The sequence below is a fragment of the Ambystoma mexicanum genome, chromosome 1q (assembly GCF_040938575.1).
Source record: "Ambystoma mexicanum isolate Mex_15411 chromosome 1q, UKY_AmexF1_1, whole genome shotgun sequence".
Lineage (NCBI taxonomy): Eukaryota > Metazoa > Chordata > Amphibia > Caudata > Ambystomatidae > Ambystoma > Ambystoma mexicanum.
Genome location: NC_090922.1, coordinates 673,080,326 through 673,105,548, shown reverse-complemented (window position 1 = coordinate 673,105,548; position 25,223 = coordinate 673,080,326). Strand labels below are relative to the sequence as shown.

Sequence of the window (25,223 nt, the reverse complement as noted above, 5' to 3'; positions counted from 1 at the left end):
TGACACATGGCCAGTTGGTATTCGGCCTGTGTGTGGGGAGGGCAGGGTGAGCATGCTGGGGTAGCGGATTTAGGGCTTGCATGCTTGTCGTCCTTCATGCACCTACATCCCCACCCCTGGGTGGCACTCTCCTTGTGAAAGTGGGTGTGGTGGCTTACTCTATGGCACTAACATGGCTCTATGAGGCACTGCTGTGCAGCCAGCAGGGTTGCGCTGTGGTGTACAGTGCTTAACTGGCACTTGGATAAGTCACTTGCCACCCCTTCCCACTGCTGTTATGCTCAGGGGTACCTTGCCCCATGGCTGCTCTGGAGGGTGGCTGATATGCCACCCCATCACTTCACACTGTTGGCATGCCCAGCTTCTGGGCATGCCGACATGTGTCCCTGTCCACTGGGGCATTTTATGCTAGGCTGTCATTTGTGCATGCACTTGGGCATGGGGTTGGAGGGTTTAACTCGCCTCCTGGCTGCTGGCACCCGCCTCCGCACCTCCGACTCCCTCTATTCCCTCCATATCCATAACCGCCAGGGAGTAAAAGTGCTGCACTTTTACTCCCTGGCGGTGAGGCCCAGTGGTTCCACGGTGCCTCCTTCAGTCTCCAGGGACTCCTGCCAGTGTTGGGGCAGCAGTTCACGCACCCTGACCCTCAGGTGATTCCACCACTTCCGGCAGTCCTTTCTGTTACAGGGTAAACTCACCACAACTGTCACATTCTGGATGATGGCATGCCAGATGGATGTCCTGTGGTCTTACGATGCCTACTGCCATATAGCTCCTCACAGTGGGCAAAACCTCATCAGTGAGGACTTCCAATCCCGCTCACTGAACTTACGCTTTCGCATACGATTTTCAGGTACCTTGCCTCTGGTCCACTCCAGTGACATTCTGGCTTATTTCCAGGTCTGGATGGCTGCAGGAAGTGGAGATTTATGATGGATTGTGCTTTTTAAAAATGGTCGCCGCAATGCTTCTTGTTCCGTCGCTGACAACATTTTGCACCCCGCACTACTACTTTGAACGCCTCCCATAAGGTTCCTTCTGACTGCACACTCCCAGTGTTAATATCAAAATACTCAATAATCGACTCCCTTAAGTCCTCAGGGAATCCAGAGTCCTGAAGGGCCTGGCCTCTGAGCTTCCAAGTCGGGATTCTCGCTCTGGGGGGCTGGTGCCTCCACTCCAAGACCACGGGGGGGAATGGTCCGATAGTACTCTGGCCTTGTATTCCGAGCCTGTCATTTCCCCTACCAACTCTGAGGCAACAAACATATAATCCAATCTCGTGTGCAGATTGTGTGGAGCCGCGTAGTGGGAGTACTGTCTGTCTTCCGGGTGTAGCTGCCTCCAGATATCCTCTAGTCCAAAGTCTCTCAGCAGAGCCTGTAGTGCCTTTGAAGCCGGGTGGGTCTATCTCTGACTCCACTTTGGGGTGTAACGTACAGTTAAAATCCCCTCCCCATAAAAATCGCACCACCCAGTAGGGGGCTAATTTTACCGTATATGGCCCTGAAGTAGGCCGTTGTGTCTTGGTTAGGGGCGTGTAAGTTTATAATGCTCACTTCTCTGTTTTCCAGCATCCCGCGCACCACTATCATCTGGGTCTACTGTGGACTGAAGCAACTGAAAGGGTACATGAGGTGCCACCCACGTGACCACCCCCCTAGCATAAGCAGAGTATGTGGTTCCCATGGTGGTCCCTCTCCACTTTCTCTTAACCACTTCTACTTTTTCCTTAGTAAGGTGGGTTTCCTGCAGTAATGCTATGTCCACTTTCAGCCTTCTCAAGTACATCATTACTTTATTCCTCTTCAGATAACTATTGAGGCCTCTCACGTTCCAGGTTACAATTCTAAGGCTACCCATTGCCATGCTTGGTTTGTCTCTCCAACCCCTTCTCGGGTTACCTCTCCAATCTAGTTTGGCATGAATTTGGGCTCGCATCCTTCCCTCTCCCCTCTTAGTTCTTCCCTCCAGTCTTGTTTGACATGAATGTGGGCTCGTACCCCTTCTAATTTCAACAACTCCCCAACTATCCCCCCTCCCCTTCTGCCCCAACTCCCCAACTAGCCCTCCCCACCCCATCTTCCTCAACTATGTTCACCACATGCTTTCCCTCGCCTCCCTCCTCCCTACCCGTCCCCAACCAATCTACCCCAACTACAATCACTGCATACCTACCCTCCCCCCCCTCCCCTCCGCTCCGCTCCCTCCATCCCTCCTCCCTCCTCCCTATCCCTCCCCAACTTGTGCCCAGCTCCATCCCTGGATCTCAGGCTCCCCCGCATTTGGCCCTATCTCGGTGTGCTGAGATCAGGAACCCAGCAGGGTGTTACCCATCTAACAGTAACCTAACTACCCTATTATTGAGGGTATGGGACCACGTTCCATGTGACTCCTGCACTTTTGCGCTGCAACGTTGTGTGTGAATATTCGTTGCAATGCAGCCCATGTTGCGTATCTCCCAACTGCTTTTGCCCTGTTTTATATTCTAGTCCCATTGTCTGAGTCTGCTGCACCGGGGGTACAGCAGCCTTTGTTTTAATTAATTATCTGCGCCGTCTTCCTTCTGGATGCCAGTTTCCAATTGGCATTTCTGTGTGTCCAGCCATTCTGACGCATCCTCTGGGGTGTCGAAGAACAATGCTCTGTTTCTATGGTACACCTTCAGTTTGGCAGGGTATATTAGCATGTACTTATAACCCACTTCCCTCAATCTTCTTTTCACTGCTAAATAGTTCATGCAACGTCTTTACACCAACAGCGTTTAGTTCGGGTATGCAGTGATGTTCGCTGATGCCCTTTGTATCGTTGCTCCTTTCCGGAAGTGTTCCAGTATTTTCTCCCGGTCTCAATAGTTCAGGATTTTGGCTATTATCGGTCTCAGGGGTTGCGGGGGGTTCTGTTGTAAGAGAATCTTTCTAGCACTAGCAGTTCAGAAATGAGTCCCTCAATAATGAGTCCGTAAGAATGAGTGAAAGACCCACACAAGGCCAAATCTAGAAAATATTCCCTTAGCAACTCTTGGAATTCTGACAATTCTATCAAGTTTAAGATGTATCTAATAATAACACCTTCCATACAGGACCACATATACAAGGCCAGTACTGTGTCCAAGCAAGCATGGTAGAATAATTCAGAACAACTGAAGTACATAAAGCACTGCGATAAACTAGTGTAATAAGTCATAATGATAGCAGTTGGTACCTTTATGGTCATCAATAGCATGTAGTTGAATCACACACCCTGGACTAGAAATCAGTCAAGGGAATATAACGTAAGAGATTGCAGTAATCACGAATGAAAATAATGCTAAAAACAAACGAAGGACTAGTGGCCATGGCCACTAGATAAATAACTCCTCCCAGGATGGCGGCCGCTGTTAGAACAAGGAATTGGATCCAGATCAGAGCTCATACACGAAGCCCTAGGTAAGAGATGAATTGCTGCATGTAGATTTAAGAAAGCTGCAAAAGCTGTGTGCACCAAGAACTATACTGGCTTTGCACATGCGGTGTATGTGTACTGCTCATGAGGGCAATAGGCTTACGTGAAGACAACACCCAAACACACGCAGCATTTCCCCCAGTACGGGGAAACGCTGCGGTATGCAGACCCTGTTCCAACTAAGACCCATTCACCTTTACGGATGGGGAATAGCAAAACTAAAGCCGCTTGTCTTTCGCACCAAGACTTGCACCGGCATTACACATGCGGTGCACGCGTACAGCTCTTCTGAGCAATAGGTTTATGTGAAAACAATGCGCAATACATGCAGCATTTTCATCATAGAGGGAAATGCTGCCACCTGCAAACCCTGCCTCCCAGTAAGATCTATATCCTGGCATAGACAGGGAATAGCGCAACGGCTACACGAGGCAGAGTATAAAATTATGAGGGATGCCATAACTATATCTTGCCAGGCACTGCTCGCAACCTTTAGACCACTCAACACTGGGTGGGGAAGTGTAGTACCCACCAGATTGAAACCAGATATGGACATGTTTGTCCACGATGACTGAGGGTTTTTTTGGGGGGACACCTAGGATGCATGCCTTCAACAGCATTATTTCCTTACGTTCTGCAGGAATAACAGCCCCGCCACACAAGACCTGTGAAAGAAAAAAACAAGAATAGATGTGAATACCGTGCACTGACACAATCCAAGTGACAGTAAGTGGGACAACAATTAAGTAACCAACCTTATACTGGACTCATGTAAGATATGTGGGTCAAAATATATCTGACCAGGAGTTCTTTATTTAATAGAGACCATAAATCCGGAGAGGAACAGAAAAATCAGAACTGATGGCTTACCACAATAGACAACAGATAGCGGTAAGAAACCACACTGATAAGAGTACCACAGAATCTACAGTAGTCATAAACTTTGAGGCCCCTGATGTGTGCATTTTCCCTTACAGGGAGCTGAAATACAGATGGAATGTCCCATCTAAAAATGGAACACGCCGGATCCAGACAAAGAAATTGAAAGACAGAATTGTTATTACTGTCCATTTATGAATGTATAGAGTGTTAAAAAATATCTCTATAGTCCTGAAGAAAGCGGCAGACCATATTCCCCTGCTGAAAGCGGTTGACGAATATAGGCTCAGGGTGATGCCCTGGATCCACTTGTCTCATAAAGAAGCAATATATGAGCTTGGTAAAGATTATCCATTGTGTTTTTAGTACGCAGCAGGAATTGGACCTACTGATTCTGTACCAACGATTGCTGTGATTTTTTACATACAAGTCACACCGAGGACTAGCAACATGATTAAAGAAATGTGTTGACTCCCAAGGACGTGCACTTCCTTTTAGTAACTGCAGGAATGTATTGAGCCAGGATAGGGCGAGTGCCCCTTTTGGCTGTCTCCTGGATAAAACCAGGAACAGATTCCTTTCCTCCTTAGGGACAGTTAGTTAGAGCTAAGGACTTAAGCTATAGGTTTAAATTATTTTAACAAAACAGATTCTGCTCGTGATGTGTTAATGTGATGGACATCTGATGCCGTTCGTTTATGTGCTGTTCCGTTTCCCTTTTGATGCGGCTGCCGGCGCTCCCGAATACAGAACCCTCCTTACCGCACCTTTTGTCAGCTCCGGTGGCATTGCAGCTGTGTTATGCTCTGCCCCAGCATCTACGAGTGCCCTTTGTTGTGCTCCGCACGGTGTCAGGGTGTTAGTAGCAGCGCTGACCCTCTCGCCTGCAGAATCCGGACGCGGACCATGGGCGGCGTGAACCTAGTCCACTCATCCGTTACCCCGCCCACGCAGGGACAATACTGTTCGCGGCAGTGCTCCCCAGACTGTGCCGGTGTTCCGGTGTGGGGCCGGCAGATGACCGCACCGAGAAGTGCGTTTTCCAGATCCACCGGTTGAGGCCAGTGTTACACCCCTGTTGCGCCTTAGGCAGTGTTTCTCTCCTTCTGACATGGTAGTGCTCCGGAGCTTGTCCTCCTGTCCCGCTTCTCGGCAATACCTCTTTTGATGTACCGTTGGGGCTGCTCTATGGGCTGCGCTCCGCCTGGGCGCTTCCCTCAGGGTGGCCACTCGGTCCTCACCTTTACGGCCTCTGGTGTCGCCGGTGGCGTCGCATCCTCCCCGCTGTTAATGGAGCGCGTTCGCCTTTCCTTCTGCCCGCACCGGCGCTCCATTGTCCCCAGCAGGCGTGCACTCCTGTGCTTGTAGGCTCCCACTCCCACTTTCCGGCACCTTTTCTCTCCACCACGGTCTCATTGAAGCACTATCCTCTTCTCCCCGGGCTGGCAGGGTCCACCACCATAAGCATTCGTTCCGTTCTGTGCCGCTCAGTGCGATCCAGTGATTCTTCTGCTCGTCCCTTTGTTCTTGCTGGACACCATTTTGTTTTCTCTGCGAGTCGGGCTCCTCAGAACTTCTGCCCCTCGTTATTACGTCTTCATAATACTAATCCTTCTGCAGTTGCGCCTGTCGCATGCCCCCCAATATTCATGCAAACAGGGGATCTGCACTGGCTATGCACCACATGTATAAAACACAGGATCTTCCCAGGAAGAACGGCGGATCAGCATGAGCTCAATGGAGATAAGTCCTATCCCATGGCCATGCAGCCACGCCCCCCTAACTCAGTAGTTTTATTAGATTCCCAAATCCCTACACTAGCCCTATAACACTGGTCCCTATGCCAAGAAAGAAAAGGAAGGAAAAATGGTGCATGTCAGGATGTCTTACAACACAGTCTGTCCACCGGGTAGAAAACCTAAATTAGCCTGATCCTGGCCCTACCATTACAAAGAAGGAAAAAGCATCTAATCAAACACAAAAATCACATAAGGCCTTTTGCCAAATCGGTGTATCCCTTGCTGGTATCTGACCCGCCTTAGACTGTCCAAGGATTACGGAAGGATGTTTTGCTCTAAGCACGTTTCCAGACTTGTCGCCTCCAAATGCCTGAGTCTTTTGCCCGATCCACAGTTCCAACAAAAGAAATCACAGAGTTTTCTTGGGGCTTCCCGAATGGTATAGAATGGAGTTATCACAGTGTCTATGTCTCCTGGCCTGCTTTTCAGTTCAAGCTCTAGATAAAGCAAAGTCCTTGCAAATGTTCTTGGGTTGTCGGACCTTGTCTGGCTTGCTTCGGAACCACTTTGGCTCCTATCCCCTCCCTGGGGTCTCAGGCTGTACACCCCTTCTTGGGGTAGGTTGCTGACAGCCCACTCTGGGCCTAATAAATTCTCTCTGTGCCCTAGGGTCTTGGGTTTTACAGCACCTCATGGTGTATCCGTTCTCTCAACTTTGCTTGTGTTGTTTAGTCTTTTAGCCCCTTTAGGGCTGCTAAGTCTTCTCACCCCCGGCATGGGGTCTCACATAGATTTGGCTTCTCTGGTGCTTCAGCCCCTCTTGGGCTGTTTGCCTGCTCACCCCAGCTTGTTCCTTGAACACATTGCATACCTGGATTGCTATGGTGGCATCCCTCTGGGAATGCGGCAGCAGGGATCTGGTTCCTCTTCCGTCTGTCACGTCGCTGCGCCGGCTTTGCAAGTTCCTGATTGAGTGCCGGCTCCAGCCTGCACCGGTTGACCACGGTTTGTGCTATCGCATCTGTGAGGCTGAGCTTCTCCAGCTCAGGACTGGCTGTAAGGAGCAGCATTCTGCAGGCTCTCACTCCTCCATGCTCCAAGCCATCTTCATGGGGACTGCTTCCTAACTCCGCCTCGAATGAGGACATGCCCTCGTCTGGTTGGCATCACAGGCCCTTTTTGTTCGTCCATGGGAGGAGACAGAACAGTCCATTGGTCCTGCATTCTACACAATGAGGGCAACATTAAAGGGTCAGAAACCATATCAGTTATCTCTTTGGGATAATCTCTTTTCGATTTGAGGCGGCTCTCATACAGCCGCAAAAAAAACATTAGCTGCCTGGGGCAAGGGAGAATAAAAAATTCCCTTGTTAAGGGATGACCTGTCCTCGAAGGAGAGGGTGCAGGGGAAATGCGTCACACCCATTGGGATCCCGCTTCCCCTGCCCCTAGGGGGTGTGAAGGCTCACCTCCCTAGCACCAAATGTGGTGGGGCTCATCCTTGGAGAGAGGGAAAAATTCCTTGGATTTGTCAGACCACCCTCACCGGATTCATAATTGTGTGACATATGGCAGCACGACAATTCTTTTCTCCTCTACCCTTTTAAGTGCATGGCTCTGGTTTGTGCACTGGTCGCTACCTGCACACTTGCAAGCAGGCTGCATGCAAGAAACACGATATGGGAGGTGCTGGAAACTAGGACCTCTCCGGCTCAGGGAAAAGCAACCTACGTTCGATGATGCAAAATGCAATGTTGTTTATCACATGCATCAGAAATGTTCACTGGTTGGCACATATGAAGGTAAAACATTCCTCTAAAAACCCAACTAATTTAAGAATAGTCTTGGTTGAGGATATGCCATAACACTTAGCTAGGATACCAAACTTCCATGGTGTCCCGCTTTACATCACTGCGTTTTTGACAGCCGTCTTTGTTGACTGGGGGCAGCATAGGGTCCCTTATCACATGATCATTTAATATTGTCTTCAATGGGAATTCTTGTGGCAGCAGGTGTGAGGGAAGCCTCAAAATGTTGTGGGGGCTGGAGGACAATTTTGAAAAGCTGCTCACAAGAGGGGCTTTGAGTGATGCCCACCACCCAACCCCACTTCTAGTGCCTTCCTGCCCACCAGTGTTTTTCCTTTGCTCTATGCACTCTGTTCACTATAACTCATACACATGAAATGGCTTTCTGCTCCCAACTGTTCTGAAAAAAAAAACCCAGAGGAAATAAAGTGAAGAACAGAACTCTTGTGTTTTGATAACTTACAGGACACATTCTTGCAGTGATGAGAGGCGACTACAGTTCTCAGCATAGCAAGAAAACCTGCATCAGGATCTCACCAAGAACTGGATGCATTGCTACACCTAATTAGCATCAGATTCATTAACCCATTACGCAGTCCACACCCCCTTCCTCTGAATATCTTTCAGCCATCCATTGGCCCATTAGATCAATCTTACATGCCAATTCAGAGGATATTTGTTTCACAAAGAGATGCTAATCACTAGAGGTGTGGCCAGCAAAATGTTGAACAAAGCAGTTAAGTCTTTGGCTTTGTTATGGGGGCTATATTAATATGTGAAGGGCAGGCTTCCGTCTTCTACCCCGTAGTTTGCCGACAGCCTTTTGTGTCATTGTCACCATCATTCTAAACCTCTTATTGTTCCCTACTTGCTCAGGAGGTTGTAGAGGAGGAGCCAAATACCCCTGCCAGAAGCTCTGCCACCATGCGGCCCATATGTTGGGAGCCGGAACTTGCGACATGTGCAGTACCAGTGAGGATGCCCATACCGTAAAAAATCCTTGACACTTTTTTTTTTTTTTAACTTTTAGTATTTTTTTTTTTTAAACACACAAAACTTAACAAACATGTAGGACATTTTCCTATACTTGCTGCTTGATGTTACATTAACATGTTTCATGTTACAGTCCTCCCCCTCACTCCCCAACTCTAGCGCCCACTTCAATACCGCTGGATTCATTTATTAGGGGTTATCTCCTTCACTATTACCAGGCGTATCATCTTCACTAGAACCGACATGGGAGAGTCCCGACATCTTAGCCACCATTTGTTTCCATGCTATCAAGGGGCCCGCTTCCTCTTCCTCCCTCTCCTGCTGACTGCTTCATACCATGCCACCGTCTCCCCTTCTGCCCACTTCAAAAGGCCATTCCACCACACCTCTAATCTAGGTCTTTGGGCGGCCTTCCAGCTCATGGCAATTCTTTGTTGGGCCAGGATGTATGCCAGGTCTTTTAGTTTGCTGATATGCTTTAGGTTACGTGGTCTGGTGAATCCCCCCAGCATGCATTTCCATACTGAATCCACCCTTAACTTGATTCCCTTTTGATTCCCTTTTGGGACAGGCGTTGTTGGACTTCCTCCCAGAATCTCCCCACCTCCGGGAATGCCCAGAACATGTGAATCTTCGACGCATACACCTCCCCACACTTGGTGTATTTCTGTATCACTGCACTTCCGAACCTCGTGATTCTACTGGGGGTCATGTATGCCCAGTGGGTAACATATAACTGGATCTGTTGCAGCCTCGCATTCCGGGACAACTTCTTATGATATCTCTGGGCTCTTTCCCATTGTCTGTCCTGTAGAGGTTCTTCCCACCTCCTCCTCCTCCCAGTCCCTTCTCAGTTGAAGCAACTCCTTGCTCACTCTGGACATCAATAGTTCGTAAATTCGGGATATTTCGTGCCCACCTTCCGAGATATCGTACATCATTTCGATAACCATACCGGGTTGTTCCGATAGTGCTATCTCGGGCCACTTTTCTCCCACTTGTTTCATTATTCGGATGTATGTGATGTGTTGACCTATGTGTACTCCGGTTTCCTCCTTTATCTTTTGGAAATCCGATACCTACCCCTCTTGCCATAGGTCTCCCAGGGTCGCAAGGCCCACCGGTTCCCAGAATTTGCAGATCCCCTTTATCAATTGCTCATCCTCTCCGCATAGCGCCACAAGTGGTATCTGCGGGGAGCATGGGGTTGGTCCTTGAGACAAGTTATCCACTGAGAAAACCTTATATGCATTCATGAAGAAGTAATGGCCTTCTGGAAAAAGACCCAGAAGAAATATGAAAATGAATGAGAAAGAAGACTGGTGACGTCACATGAAACAGAATTGACGCCCCCAGAAAAGACACAAATGAAGGATCAGAGGATGAGGTGTCGAAATAAAGCAATATTTTGGTACAGATGCTGTAACGCAAGTAGACGAAGTATGGCTGAGGCTGGCTAGGTAGTGAATAGATTGCAGCGATGCACCAATGTATACTCATAGGAATGTATAGAATCTGGATGTTCCACAATGCAATTTAGCAAACTTGAACCCCATGAATAGAAAGGACTTGGCGTGTGATGCAGTTGAAAATAGCTGATGGCGAAGGAGAATTCAAGAAAGGCTGGCTAGCCCAGCGCTAAGTGTTGAGGTCACTGTGAGCCTGGTTGTCTGTCAAGAAGCTATATGAACGTGAGAAAGAAACAAACTTCTGTTTGAGTTGAAATGGAAAAACACTGAAGGTGCCAAGAGTTCATCATTTAAGAGCATTTTATGCAACGAAGAGCTCAAAAACGTGGTCTCCAGTCACATGGTCAAGCAACACCGAAACCAGAAGATAAGACCATGCCTCACTCCTTTATTCTCAGGCACAGTGAGCCTCTGAAAGGCCAGATTCAATTGAATGACAGACTGCAGGAGTGATGAGAGGTTGGGCTAATTGGGTGGGGAGGCATCACCAGGCCAACCCTCCCAGCACCTAGGGTAAGCAGCTTGCGTGCTGCTAGCAAGTGGAATATTCCAGAAGGGTACAAGCGTGCCAACCAAATACAGAGGGCCACGTATCAAAGAGCCCTATAGTTTGTGTAACCAATAGGTTGTTGAGTAGCAGTATGACACGGAAGAGACTTGCATTTGGGATGGGCTTAGTTGTCCACCGGATCTTAGAGACCCAATCATAACCCCCGTCAGTATGGAACGTATACCTAGATGTTCCCTTTAAGCCCATCACATCCCCAGTAGGTTTTTCTTATTTGCCACGTAGGATGACATCAATAGTGACACATATTTTGTATAAGAATGTTTTTTCATGAAATGCTTTGAGTGCGAGAAATCGAGCGAACGTCTGTTGTAACTCCCCGTTTTAGATAATTGTTAAACAGTACTATGTTTTGCCAACTTGGGTTGATTATTGATGTAGGAGTACGTTCTGTATCCCCATCCATCTCCACGTATTGCTACCTTGTCTTAAAGGGCCTCCAGGTCCCGGAGTTCACGTAGTAGCAGAGGAAGGATGGTTAAAGACCCATCGACCCAGTAGGTTTTTTTAAGGGTCTCGGAATATCGGACGTCATCCGCCATTTAGCGGAAGGACCACAATGCTTCCTGTGGATATCGGCTGAAACATTCTTGCAAGACACTAGAGATAGGTGGGACGGGTCCCTCTTTCACGAAATCCCCTCCTGGTTTACACAAGGAATCGAGCGGACCGACGGTGACGGTGGCTGGTTTAGGAGGAGACGATCCCGTGGGTCAGGAGCTGAAAAGCAAATGGTGAGTAGATTGGAGAAAGGTGGCAAAAAAGGAATGAGTATTGATCGGGGAAAGTGATAATGGGAAGAAAGTAACAGAGGGTTGGTGGGGTATTTAGTTAATGGCCAAGAGCGTCACATAGAGGTATGTGACGAGGAGCGTCAGATAAGCCCAGAGTCCTACGTTCAAGGAATGTCTAAAAGAAATTATTTCAAAATCCAAGTGGATAAAGAGGCGACAAGCAGACAAGGTTTGCTAAAGGGAATAACCATCGGAGTGAATTTAGGGGCAAGAATAGCAGCGAGGAGCACCGAGAAAAGATATATGTTGGGGCCGGCCAGTCTGTCTGTATATGTTATGTATTTTATGCATATAGAAAAAGTGAGATATCAAAGAGTGATAAATGATAGGTTGTGTTAAGAGGTTGAGAGTAAATTATTCATTTATGTAGTCATTGATGTATCGACTGAATAGGTAGATTGAAGCAAAGCAGACAGAGGTTTGGAGCGGTGATGATGGTGCACGCTCATATTTATTGTTTTTCTGAAAAAGTATTTTTTGTGCAAAAAAGAACGGTAAGTATTGACAGTCAACTGAGACTTGTCACAATGGGGGATGTTACTCCAATTATGCACCTATGTAAGTAACTGCCAAACACACACCCAAGCGTAAGAAATATAGTGCAGAATGGGTTAAGGGCACAGCAGATAAAATGTCATGCCATGGCCACAAGGAGATCATTGTCAAAAGCGGTTTTGCAACATATGACGACATACTTGCATGCTGCATACACGGGAAAGAAATTGGAGAAAAGGTTAGCCAGCTTAGAGCTTTGGAAGATGTAGCAGGACGAACAGGAAGACCTGCCTCCTGAAGACTGGATGCTTAACCAGTGTAAAGAGCGGGGTGTTGAGCCTTCTGCTCCCCCTACCGCACCTGAAGTACATTGCGATAGTCCAAACAATGGAAGGATTGTATCCATTAAGGGAATTAAAAGCAGCAACAGGATATAGTAATCAGATACATGAACCGTCTGTGTATAGCAGTGACGAGAGCTCAGAAATAACTTCAGAAAAGGACGTGATCTCTAAAGTCTTACAGGACAAAGAGAAAAGTCAACGGCCGAGTGTGACCTTAGACATAGAACGGGAAATTAATAGATGAAAGGAGAAAAAGACAAAGCTGACGAGATAACGCTCATACAGAACAAATGGATGGGTGGTCAGATATTGCTCAAACTTGATGGGAAGAGCAGCGAAGAAATAAGGCAAGGGAAAGATCAAGATGAGCAGAGTAAAAAAAACAGGGAACGAGAAAAAAGATTGAAAGGCGAGCATAAAAAGAAAGAATAGACAGACGAGAACAGATGTATCAGGAAGAACAGTTAAAGGAAGAAAGAGCAGAAGAGCATAGAAGACATGACAATAGACAATCAAAGAACGAGATTGATTAGAAAAGAGGAGGAAGAACAGAAAGAGATAAAAGAATACAAAGACAAAAAGACAAAGGTGCGTAGGGTAAATGAGACAGGAAGCAAAAAAAACAGGAAGAAGAAAGGGATAGAAACGAAGGGCATTTGATGAGGAAACAGAATGAAGAGCAGACAGAGGGCATGCGATATTGATTTCATTGAGAAAGAGCTAATGGAAACAAGTCGCATAGTAGTATGGTAAGACAGAGGAGTTTCTCTGGTCGCAAGAAGCGATGCCAGGACCCCTCCAAGGTAAACCTAGAAGAGAATTTTGAGATAGGAAGTAGAGACAGAATCGAGATAGATTATCAGGAGATGAGGACAAAAAGTGAATTGAGGAACAGAGGGAAAGATCGATCTGAAATTACCAAGTCACGAGGCAAGGAAGGAAGCCTGTTTACTCTAAAGCATCGAGCCTTGTCCTTGGACAGGCCGACTCTACGAGAAAGGGGATAGCCAAACTAGTTGGGGACAAGATATATCAGACGAAGACAGGGAAACCTTCCGTGAGGAGGAGGGTGTTCATGCATGCGGTCCTGAGGGATGCTTCCAGACAAATAAGGAAGTAAGGTGGTCAGATTTAGACCAACCTAAAGAAAGGACGCCAGAGCATATGGCGTACCCAGAGCGACCAAAAAGACGATCTCGTAGTGAGAGGGGAGAATCACCACCATATGTGAGCAGACTGGGGTCATTACCAGGAGAAAGGCGATCAGGAACCATTGTCCCTACTATTGATAAGCAGACAATGGGAGCCGATTGCGATTTTGGGATTTCGCAATTCCCTTTGTTAGAGAAAGGAGGGAGCAGACCGCAGTATGTCCCTTGGCCCCAAATGGATAAAGACAATCTAAGATGCAAGTTGCCCAGCTTAACGAAGGGGGCGGGGAAATGGATTTATGAATTGAAAAACAATGACAGGAGGAAATACTTTAGCCATAGGAGACATTAGGGTCTTCCAGCAGCTATCCTTGGGGAAAGGGCTGACGATATTTGGACGAGAGCAGGATACTCATTTGTCACATCACATAACTCAGCACATGATGGAGCGCCATTCAAAAATTGCAGAGCGGCAGTCTGGAAAGCGCTTAAAGTACAATAAACTGATATATCGGATATGGGTGCAATTATGGCACGTAAGATGCAGGAAGACGAAGATCCGCTTGCTTATATTCAGAATTTAAAAGAACAATGGTCTTTGGAAACTCTAGAGCCTTAGGGGAAATCAATACCTGTATTCTATCATATTCTGTGTCAGGGACTGGCAGAGCAGGCACACAGACAGCTCAAGAAGCTGGTGGGAATGGAAGCAAAGTCATGGGCAGAAATACAGCTGACCATTGTCGATTGTTGCAAGAAAAATAAAATCTGTAAAGGGAAGATGCTATGAAGTTCTGTCAAAATACGCTATAGAAGGAGCGATGCTGACGAGCAGAGAGGGGCTGGAACACAGCAAGTAGCAGGTGTCCCACAGGCGAATAATCGGTATAACATCCTTTCATCGCCATGCATTTCAAAGCCTGCAATTTAAACATGTATGAAATAACGTGAAAGTTCATCCATTTTTTTGTGGGGGTAGAAAAGGGCAGATAAATGGTTGGGGGGGGTTGGGTATAGTTAAAAAATAGGTGCAGCAGAGGGGGCGAGTTGGACCCCCCCAAAAAAGCAAATATTTTTTTTGATGAACTTTTTAGTTATTTCACACACGTTTAAATTGCAAGCTTTGAAATGCCCGACAATGAAAGGACATAGAACCGCATAATCAACGGCAGTCGCATCAAGGAGTGAACGGGTTTATGCCAAGAGGCAGGGGATATGGTTTTAGAGGAAGGGGGCTTTCAGAACAATCAAGGACGCTTCCAGAATAACCAGGGTGGTTTTCAGAATGTGCAGAGCAATCATCAAGGCATGCAGGGAGGTCAGATTAGAAGACTGCCGCCGGTGTGTTAACATGTGGAATGACAGGGCACATTACGTGAACATGTGGGAGTCAAGGGTATGTACAGAAGTTACTTACCAACTGGTAACGTTCTTTCGACTGGATGTTCCTCCCACGTATTCCTCATCTTTGATATTCGTATCATCAGCTTTGCTGCTCTGCTTCGGAAAATAAAATTCCACACCAGAGGACGATGTGCTCGATGGCATGGCGTCGATGTCCCTCGAAGGTTGCCGTAGAGCGTCAACGTCATCCATAGTACAAATAGCTCGAGCTGCGCCCATTGGCTTCAGTTCTGTTTTTTCGATATTCTCAACTGAGGAATTGACCAGACGTACACTAGACCGTAAGCTCTCAAGGAACACAAAGTGTAATTCACTTATTTGTACGGTGGGGTAAGCTGGGAGGGTCAATGAGGAATACGTGGGAGGAGCATCCAGTCGAAAGGACATTACCAGTTGGTAAGTAACTTGTTCTTCGAATGGATCGTGTCCCATCACGTATTCCTCATCTTTGATAGACTCCCAAAGCAGTGAGAATTTGGAGGAGGAAGTACCAATTAACTCTAATTATGGACCGTATGAAGAACAGCCTTGCAAAGAGACCTCCTTGGGACGAGGTCGAAACTAAACAATGTTTCACAAATGTATGCGTAGACGACCAAGTGGATGCTGCACAGCTGTCGACGTTGCCATGCCCCTGGTGGAATGAGCCCTTAGCCCAACTAGAGGTTCTTTACCTGCCTGTCTGTAGCATTCTCCGATTGCCAAAATGATCCATCTGGCTAAGGTTTGTTTTGTTACTGCTAGGCCCAATTTGTGGCCGTTATATCCAATAAAAAGTTTGTCCTTTTGCCTAAACTTTGCCAATCTAGAAATATAAAATCTGAGAGGCCTCTTTGGGTCCAGCCTGTGAACTCTTTCTTCCTCTCTACTTGCATGGGGGGGGGGGGGGAAGGGAATAGAAAGATGGCAAAATGATCTTTTGAGACAAGTGAAAATCAGAGACTACTTTGGGTAGGAATGAAGGTTTAACCTTGTGCATTACTTTATCTTTATGGAAAATAGTGTGCAGAGGCTTACAAGAGAGAGCCTGTAACTCACTCACTCTGCGGGCTGATGCGATAGCCCCTAGTAGGACTGTTTTCAGTGTGAGGAGCCTTAAAGGACAATGCAAAGGCTCAAAAGGAATGCATGTAACACATTTTAATACTAGATTTAAATCTCAAACAGGGACATGAAATGGGACTGGGGGGGTGCATGTTAGTGAGACCCTTCAAGAATTGTACAATTAGGAGGTATCTTGAAATAAGACACTTCTTCAGACGAGTGCTTAAAGATAGAAAGCGGTGCTAGTTATCCTTTTATTGTACCAATCTGGAGCCCCAGATTGGCTAAATGTAACAGTAAAGAAAGTACCATAGGTGTGCCACATAGGAATGAATCCACATTCTTATCCTTGCACCAGTTACTGAACTTGTTCCAACGCCACCGGTACAAGGATTTTGTTGCTTGCCTTCTGCCCGAAAGCAAAATCTCCATTACGTCGTCCGTGAGGTCCTAATCCTTATATCTCAGCCTCTCAGAAACCATGCGTGAAGGCTGAGTGTCTTGACCTCTGGATGAAGGACTTGACCTTCCTCTTGTGAGAGAAGATCCTCTCTTAGTGGAAGACGTATTGGAGGGCAGATGGACATGTCCAGAAGGTCCGGGTACCACGTCCTCCTAGCCCAATCCAGGGCAATTAAGATTATGGTTTTCCTGAACTTTCTCAACCTCCTGATTACGTGAGGAATCACAGGGACTGTAGGAAACGCGTACCGGAGTGGTAACTACTAGTCCACTACGAACGCGTCCCTTCGAGCTCCTCTTGGAGGAAATTCCCTTGAGCAGTACTGATCGCACTTCTGATTGACCTCAGTCGCGAACAGATCTACTTGAGGGGTTCCCCAAAGTGTGAAGATCTCTTGAAGGACTTCCTGAGCTAGTTCCCACTCATGGGATACTGTGCTCTCCCTGCTCAGAGCGTCCGCTGTCGTGTTTTGCTCTCCGGCTAGGTGAACTGCCAACAGAAATTCCTTCTTGTACTGCCCAGAACCAGAGCTGCATTGTCTCTTTGCACAGTGGTAGTGACCCTACACCTCCTCTCTCTTGTCGAGGTAGTACGTGGCCACTGTGGTGTCTGTCATAAGGATATTCTTTCCCCGTACAGTGGGCAAGATGGCCTTCAGCGCTAGTCCGATTGCCCTCAGCTCCAAAAGGTTGATGTGTAGTTTGGACTCCAATGAAGACCAACGATTGTCAGATCGTTGGTGTGGGCTCCCCACCCCGTGAGTGAGGGGTCCGTCACTACCGTTATCTCCGGCCATGGTTGCCAAAAATGTTCTCCCTTGAGAATATTGTCCTTGCAAGCCCACCATAGAAGGTCTTGAGCCACTCTGCTTGGAACTTGTAGAAGATCTGACATATTCCCCGAAAATTGGGAGCCCCCCCTGCCACTCCCCCCGCCTAGTCATGAGGGCCCATTGAAGGGATCTCATCCTCAATCTGGCCTCTGGCACCAGAAAAATGCAGGATGCCATGAGGCCGAGCAACCTCAGAAAATCAAAGGCCGGCAGATGCTGGGCACCCTGGAACTTTGTTACCATCTGCTGAGTGTTTTGAGCTCTCACCTCGGGAGACGAGGCTTTCCCCAAGGAAGCGGTCAGGACCGCTCCGATGAATTGGAGTCTTTGGAATGGTATCATATGGGACTTCTTGCAAGTATGGGAGAAGCCCAGTCTGTGTAGAGAGTGGCAGGTGAGTCTGAGATGTGTTTGGGCTTGTTCGGTGAATGAGCCCTGATCAACCAATCATCCAGGTAGGGGGTAGATGGGAATCCCCCCTCTCCTGAGACTCGCTGCCACAACCGTCATCAGTTTGGTGAAACCCCTTGGGCGGAGGACAGCCCGAATGGCAGAACTTGAAACTGACAGTGAGAACCGCCAACCATGAACCTCAGGTAGTTTGGGTGCTTGAGATGGATTGGCACATGAAAGTAAGCATCCTGAAGGTCCAATGATACCAACCAGTCCTGGAGTTGGAGAGCCTGAAGGATCCGAGAAAGGCTAACCATCTTGTAGTTGTCCTTCCTGAGGAATTTGGTCAAATTTCTTAAGTCCAAGATGGGTCTCAATCCTCCGTCCCTCTTGGGAATCAGAAAGTAGGGGGAATACCAACCCCTGTTCCTCTCTGCTACAGGTACATGTTCTATTGCACCTTTCTCTAGTAGAATTTTGACAGAGTTGTATCCCTGTGGATGTTCCTGAGGTCTTTTCTGAAAAGGAAGGCAGTAACCTTGGGCTACTGTTTCCAATGCCCAAGCATCTGAAGTAACGCCTCGCCATTCTTTCAGATGCTGAGAGATTCTGCCTCCCAGCGGGGTCTTGTGGCTCAAAACCTCAGTGGCTTGGAGGCGGCTGCAGTAGCGGCTGAAGGGACAGTTGCCGCTGCTGGGGCTGATCTAACACCCCTTCCTCGTCCACCACAAGGAAATCTCTTTTGTCCTCTTTGACTAGCCTGTCCTCTTCCAAATGAGGAATAAAAACGAAAAGTACGACTCCTCCAGGAATAGGAGCCCGAGTAGGAGTATTATTGAGGTTGATGTATGGAGGAGCTAAGTGATTTAGCCGCCACCTTAGAGGTCTGCAGCTTCTCCATACTCTCATCCGCCTTGCTACCGAACAACCTGAAGCCATCAAAGGGCACATGGAGTAGTCTGGACTGCACATCCGGTGCAAAGCCCAACTTTCTCAGCCACGCAAATCTGCGTAGCACTGTGCTAGAAGCCATGGACCTGCTGATGCTGTCAGCAGTGTCCAGTCCTGACTGGAGACATTCCCACCCCATTGCCTCCCTTTCGTCTTTCACAATAGCCAGGAAGCCGTCTCTTTCCTCACCTTCTAGAATGTGCTCAGCCGCCATACTAAAACAGTCCCACAGGGTGTAGGTGAGTCTGGAAGAGTGCAAGTAACATTGGTTGACTTTAAAGCCATACTGCTTGAAGGAAAAATCTTGCGAGACCATGCATCAATTCTTTTATCATCCCTATCGAGGGCAATTGATGGGTAAGCAGACTGCCTTGTGGATGTAGCTGCTTGGACCACTAAGCTTTCAGGTTTTGGGTGCTTAGTTAGTTGGCCACCAGGTTGTCTGAAGTGGCTAATTTCTCCCCACTAGCATGCAAATGGGTTTTGTCATTTCTCAGCAACCGAGTTAGCAGAGTCTTCCAAGGCAACGCTGAATCTGAGCCCATTCTTACTACCTGTGGTGTCCCGCAGGGTGCCTGCACCTCTCCCTGCTTTTACAATACATTTACGGCTCCCCTGTTCGCAATGTTAGACCATGAGAATATTATATTTACCAACTATGCGGATGACACTCAATACGTCATCCTGCTTCTCGGGTCTCACAGACTGGATGAAATTGCCATTAATAAAGTCTTTACTATAATTGAAACCTGGATGGTTCATAACAAGCTGGCACTAAACAAATCCAAGACCGAACTATTGGTAGTTGGCTCACCGCATACCATTATTAAACTTGGCTCACAGTACGACAATTTCCAGCTGGGTTATGAATCCATCAAACCTTTGAAAAAAGTAAAAACTCTAGGAGTAACCTTTGATCAACATCTGTCGATGAAACAGCATGTTAGTAGTATTGTTTCTTCCTGTGCATACTACATTAAACTTTTAACACATCTAAGGCCTCTCATTTCTCAGGATAATGCAGAAACTATTGCGAGAGCAATAGTAGGCTCTAAAATAGACTACTGCTCGAGCCTTCTTATGGGAATTAACAAATCTGAAAGTAACAGGCTACAAATCTGTCAAAATGGGGCTATTAGAGCCGTTATGAAACTCAAACACAGAGATCATGTTACTCTAGCGAGACGTGAGCTGCACTGGTTGCCTGTGGCTGCTAGAGTTCTATTTCATACCCTGACTATTGCCCATAAGTGCAGATCTGTGAAAATGCCGGGCTACTTACAACAACTATTACCCATAAGAATCAACACAATAGCACTTAGGTCCAATGACTCGTTCCTCTTATCTGAACCTAAGTGCAACACTGTCAGAGCAAACGATTCAGCCTTCTTTTCTGTTGGTCCCAGAGCTTAGAATGCTCTGCCGCTGGAGCTAAAATCTATCGAATCTTTAGAAATCTTTAAAAAAAAGGACTAAAGACATATCTGTACCATTAAACGACCTTTTTGCCTGTGATATTCTCGCTCGGCCTTGCTTCATGACACAGTCTTTTGTTTTTCTGTTTTATGTGTTTTGTAGTGCCCTTACGCCTTCGGGTTCATGGCCGCGCTATACAAATATATTAAAGTAAAGTTAAAGTAAAGTTAAAGTAAAGTTAAATAGTCTGGATCAGATGATGGTCTACATCTCTTTGCAAAATTTGTTTACTGCAGGTCCAGATTCTGGGGTCTCCCAATTAGCTATGACCTTCTTTTGAAGGGCTGTGTGAAAAGGTGGCTCAGAATAGTTGTCATATCATCTGGTTCGTATATGGGTGAACTTATGTTCCAGCCCATGAACTCTGCAACCCTATTCATAATGTTTCTGTATGTTGAATCAGCATGATCAGTTGGATCAGGTCTGTCAAACTCCAATTAAGGCAAAGTGTCTATGCCACTAGCTGATTGGAGACAGTCATAGTGAGCACACATTTTAGATTCTGGATCAAATAGCTCCTCAGGAGCATCTTTTGTTCCATACTTCCATCCAAATGGGGAAGAATCCTCTTCAGAGGATTGTTCCTATTCATAAATGGAAGCCATAGACTTGAAAAAGTATTCTCTTGGTAAATGGGTATAACCCTTACCTGAAGGTTGAGGCCATAGAGGTGTTGGCATAGATTTCACTATTGGCGTCGATGACGCTATAGGGATCGATTTTGTACTCGACAAATTTGTCGATGGCGTTGATATTGTTGACGCTGGCTTTGATAAACTCGAAGGCGCCTTCGACAAAGGCGTTGAGAATGGTGTTGACAACGACACAGGTGTCGAAGGTTTGGAACCTGATGCCATTTTGTCTGGCACTGCCTTCGATTTATGCACCGATAGGCTCAACTTGCTCTTTTTCCTTAGGTTCCGGGGAAGGCTCTCTAGACGGTACCCTCGATTTTTCACCAGATTTTTTTGCGTTTAGTAGTCTCTGACCTTCCTCTGTCATCCGAGTGATGAGCTGGGGCATGGTCTTTGCGCGGCTTCGAGGAGGGGTATGGGGGGCAAAAGGGGGGGGGGTTTGGATGGGGCTGGTCGGGCCGCATTCTCAAGGATTTGCATCATTGAGACTCTGAAGGCCTCCCATTTTTTGGGCGAATCATGTTTAGTTGGACAAGTAATAACCCCTGTGGAGTCAGAAGACGAAGAAGAGTGAGATTGGTGACGTCTCTTCTTCAAAAAGGAAGAGGACAAAGATTTTCTCGACAGACTCCTCGATCGAGACTTCAACTTACGCTGGGACGAGTCCTTAGACTCCCCAGAGTCTCTAATTCTCTTCGAAGAGGTCTTCGAAGATTCCCACCCCACCGGCAATTTACCTTGCCGTTCCTTGAGAGCTTTAGGCATCATGGACTGACAGGACCTGCATTAATCGACCCGATGGTCGGGACTCAAGCACCATAGGCAAACTCGAAGGGAATCGGTGATAGACTTCTTCCCGCAATCCTGCCATTTTTTTTAAGCCAGTTCTTGGGGTAGAAGGATTCGAAGATGAAGACATCTTGACGAAAGACTGAAGCCCCGGTTTCGAACACACGAAGTGTAAGCTTTCGGAAAAATGGAACTGAAGCCAACGGACACGGTTCAATCTATTTGTACTACGGTTGACATTGACGCTCTACGGCAACCTTCAAGGGACATCCATGCCACGCCATAGAGCACAGCGCCCTCTGATGTGGTAATTTTTTTTTTCCGAAGCAGCAAAGCGGATGATACGAATATCAAAGATGAGGAATACGTGGGAGGACACAATCCATTTGAATGGGCAATTCTCAAGAGGGGGCGGGGGAGGAGGACAGCTTATCCTCCAGCATATAGCCCACAAAGTAGGGATGGGTTTGCCCAAGATCAGACAGTGTATCAAGCACAAGTACGCAAACGCAACAGGCTTTACAACCACAGCAAGCACCACTGAATCCGCCGCAAGGGCAGTCACAACATGCAGCGATGCAGACACAGCAGAGTGCAAACACAGAACAGTTATTGGGCCTCATTACAAGTTTGGCAGACCGGAAACAACAGTGCTGGTAAACTACGAGTCTGCCGGCGGGTACCGTCCCGCCCGCCAGGTCTGACCCTGGTGGGCGGAACGGCACCCGCTAGCAAAGCACTGGCACCATTATTAACAGTGTGGTGCTTCTGTAATACCCCGGTTATTCCGGCAAGTCAGGTGCCGGTAAATCATTACGGTCCGGCCGCAACCTGCCAGTTTTTCCGGCAGTGTTACCGCCGGACTTGTAATGAGGCCCAATGACTCCTAGAGTAGCGGGTGTCACGCTCACGGGAGGGAATCCTTTTACAGGCACAGGAATAAAACACATGTAGGCACAATAGGACAGCTCACAGGGTGACTTGATGTGTTCAGTACTATCAGTGACGCTAAATCCTCAAGAGGAACCAAGGGTTGATGTTACCATAGGAGGCAAATCTTTTTCTTTTTTAGTAGACACTGGGGCATGTATACGAGAGGGAACATTTTTGTTATCAGAAAATGCTGTGGGTTCTCTTGAGCTACAAGTAGAGTTTCTTTCACCAGTCTCTAATGGAGAGTGTGAGAGTGATATTTCTCTCCCATTATTGTATTCAAGACAGACACCAGTTAATATTTTGGGCCGAGATTGAATGACAAAGCTAAATATGACGATTTCCTTCACTGACAAAGGCATAGTGTGTTTGACGCCAGGAATACATTATTTAGATGTGGGCGAATTTATCATGGCATTTACAGGGAAAATAGCTCTGTGAGGACCAACGTTAGAGCTGGGAGTTTTTCACTATGGGGTATGCATTTTGTCAACGTGGCTACCCGGTTTAGTGGGCAAGATTATGAGAATACCTGACGAATTTCTGTTCAGGCCACAGATACCCATGGACGAGGAGGGGGGGGGGGCAGATTTCTCCCCTAGAATTGCAGGCAGCCATAGTGCAAGGGGATTTGGCCATGCTTTAAGGATTTGATGATGAGGGCCGGCCATGGAGAACAGCGATTGGTATTGGGCAAGGATACAGATTGACTGACGTCACTGACGAGGATATGTTCAAAGACGATCCGTCAGACGATGAAGTGGTGTTCGAGATGAGCATTACTTATTGGATCAGGATAGAGAGAAGAGAATGATGATAGTGTGGCGACATGGAAAAGGTGCCAACCTCGTTATGGACTACCGGCCCCCATGATGTAGGCCTGTTGAAAGGGATGGGAGAAGTTAAGATTAAGTTGAAACCAGGAGCAATTTTACCTCGAGCAAGGCAGTATCCTATGTCTGGAGAAGCAGATGAGGGCATTTTTAAAGACTATTGGCCATGACGAAGCAAGGCATCTTGCTGACGTCCGAATCACCATGTAATTCCGCAGTGTATCCGATTAAGAAATCGAAGGGAGGTGGCATTTAATTCAGGACAGGAGACCGATTAAACAGATTGTAGAGGCAGAGTTTCCTCTGGTTCCGAGTCCTGCGACAATTTTATGCACCATCCCCACAAAAGCATGATATTTTACGATGATCGACTTGAAAAATGTATTTTTCTCTATCCCGTTGCACAAGGATTCCCAAAATCTTACGTCATTCACATTCCGTCAAAGCTGAAAAGCACACGTTTGCCCTAGGAGTACTGTGAGTCTCCATCGATCTTTAATACGGTCCTGCAGCTGTACCTAAGTAACACTGATTTGCCAAGCATTGTGCTGCAGTACGTAGATGATATTTTAGTTTGTAGCACACAGAGGAAGAGTGCAGACGAGACTCAATTCAGCTAATGGTTTTTCTAGCACAGAAAAGATATAAAGTGGATAAGGAGAAGTTGCAATATTGTCAGGAAGAGGTGTTATACATAGGTCAGTTAATTTTGCATGTAGGAAAGAAAGTTACACCTGAAAGAGCTGGGGCAATCATGAAAATGTCAAAACCGCACACGATAAAGCAAATGCAGCAATTTATGGGACTGTGTAATTATGTCAGAGCATGGGTATTTGATTATAGTTCATATATGAGACCCTTTTTGCTGGCTTGGAAGAAAGCACAGGTTAATAAGGAAAAAAGATTGAATGGACTGAGGAGATGGAGGAAGGGTTTGATGAATTGAAAAAAGCAATTTGCACAGCTCCAGTTTTAGGAGTTATTTTATTTTTATTTTTTTCGCACACAAATTGAACAGTTATGACAGCAGTACTCGGACAGAGAAACACATTGGGGTACAAACCTTTAGCATATTATATTGGGATTTTAGACCCAGTTCTGAGAGGTTGCTTCCCTTGCAAACAATCGTAAGCAGCCACGTTCGATATTGCGAAATCTGCAAGCATAGTAATGGGGTGTTCGTTGACTTTATTTGTTGAGCATGCTTTGTTTGCTGTTCTGGAGGAACCTAAAAAAGGTACACTGAAATCTCAGAGGGCTTCTGCTTAGGAGATGGTTACATCGAATCCAGCAAATAAAATAGTCGGGTGTAGAATAGTGAACCCTGCCGTGTTTGGCAGCTGAACCATTGGCAGCGGATGAGCAAGTGCATAATTGCTCTAAGAAAGGAGTTCTATCACGAGATCCACAGGGTAAAGGAGAATGCTCTAGCAGCGGGGGAGGTTATCTTTATTGATGGGTCTTCTAAAGACCGATCAAACTGATGGAGAAAGGTATTCAGGTTCAGCTGTGGTAAGGCACAGAGCTAACAGGGAAAGTGAAGTGGCTCTAAGTATCCCCTGTGTCTGGAAACTCATGTAGCAATCAAATGCTACCCTTTCCTATCGAAATGGCTGGTGGCAGTGGTGCCCGAAACTCCCTGTGCTTAGTCTCCTAGGAGACCCAAATGTACTCTGGCGTGATTGGCTGGCTGACTGTCCGCCAAGGACAGCCACCCTGGTGGGTGAGTGGCAGCTAGGCTGGAATGAATGGGAGAAAACTGTTTAAAAGGCGAGTCTCTTGG

The 25,223-nt window shown here is 46.9% G+C and overlaps 1 protein-coding gene across 3 annotated transcripts in view; it reads right to left on the bottom strand.

The window, feature by feature from the left end:
• Window positions 1-25,223, bottom strand: part of TLCD4 (TLC domain containing 4) — a 455,240-nt gene that overhangs the window by 396,184 nt on the left and 33,833 nt on the right. The window contains exon 1 of one of the 3 annotated variants that reach the window (XM_069641277.1): window positions 4,056-4,079. The exons of the other annotated variants lie outside the window; for them this stretch is intronic. The gene's annotated coding sequence lies outside the window, so the exon portion shown is untranslated. Of the gene's footprint in view, window positions 1-4,055; window positions 4,080-25,223 lie in introns of those variants that run through there. 3 annotated transcript variants of the gene reach the window in all.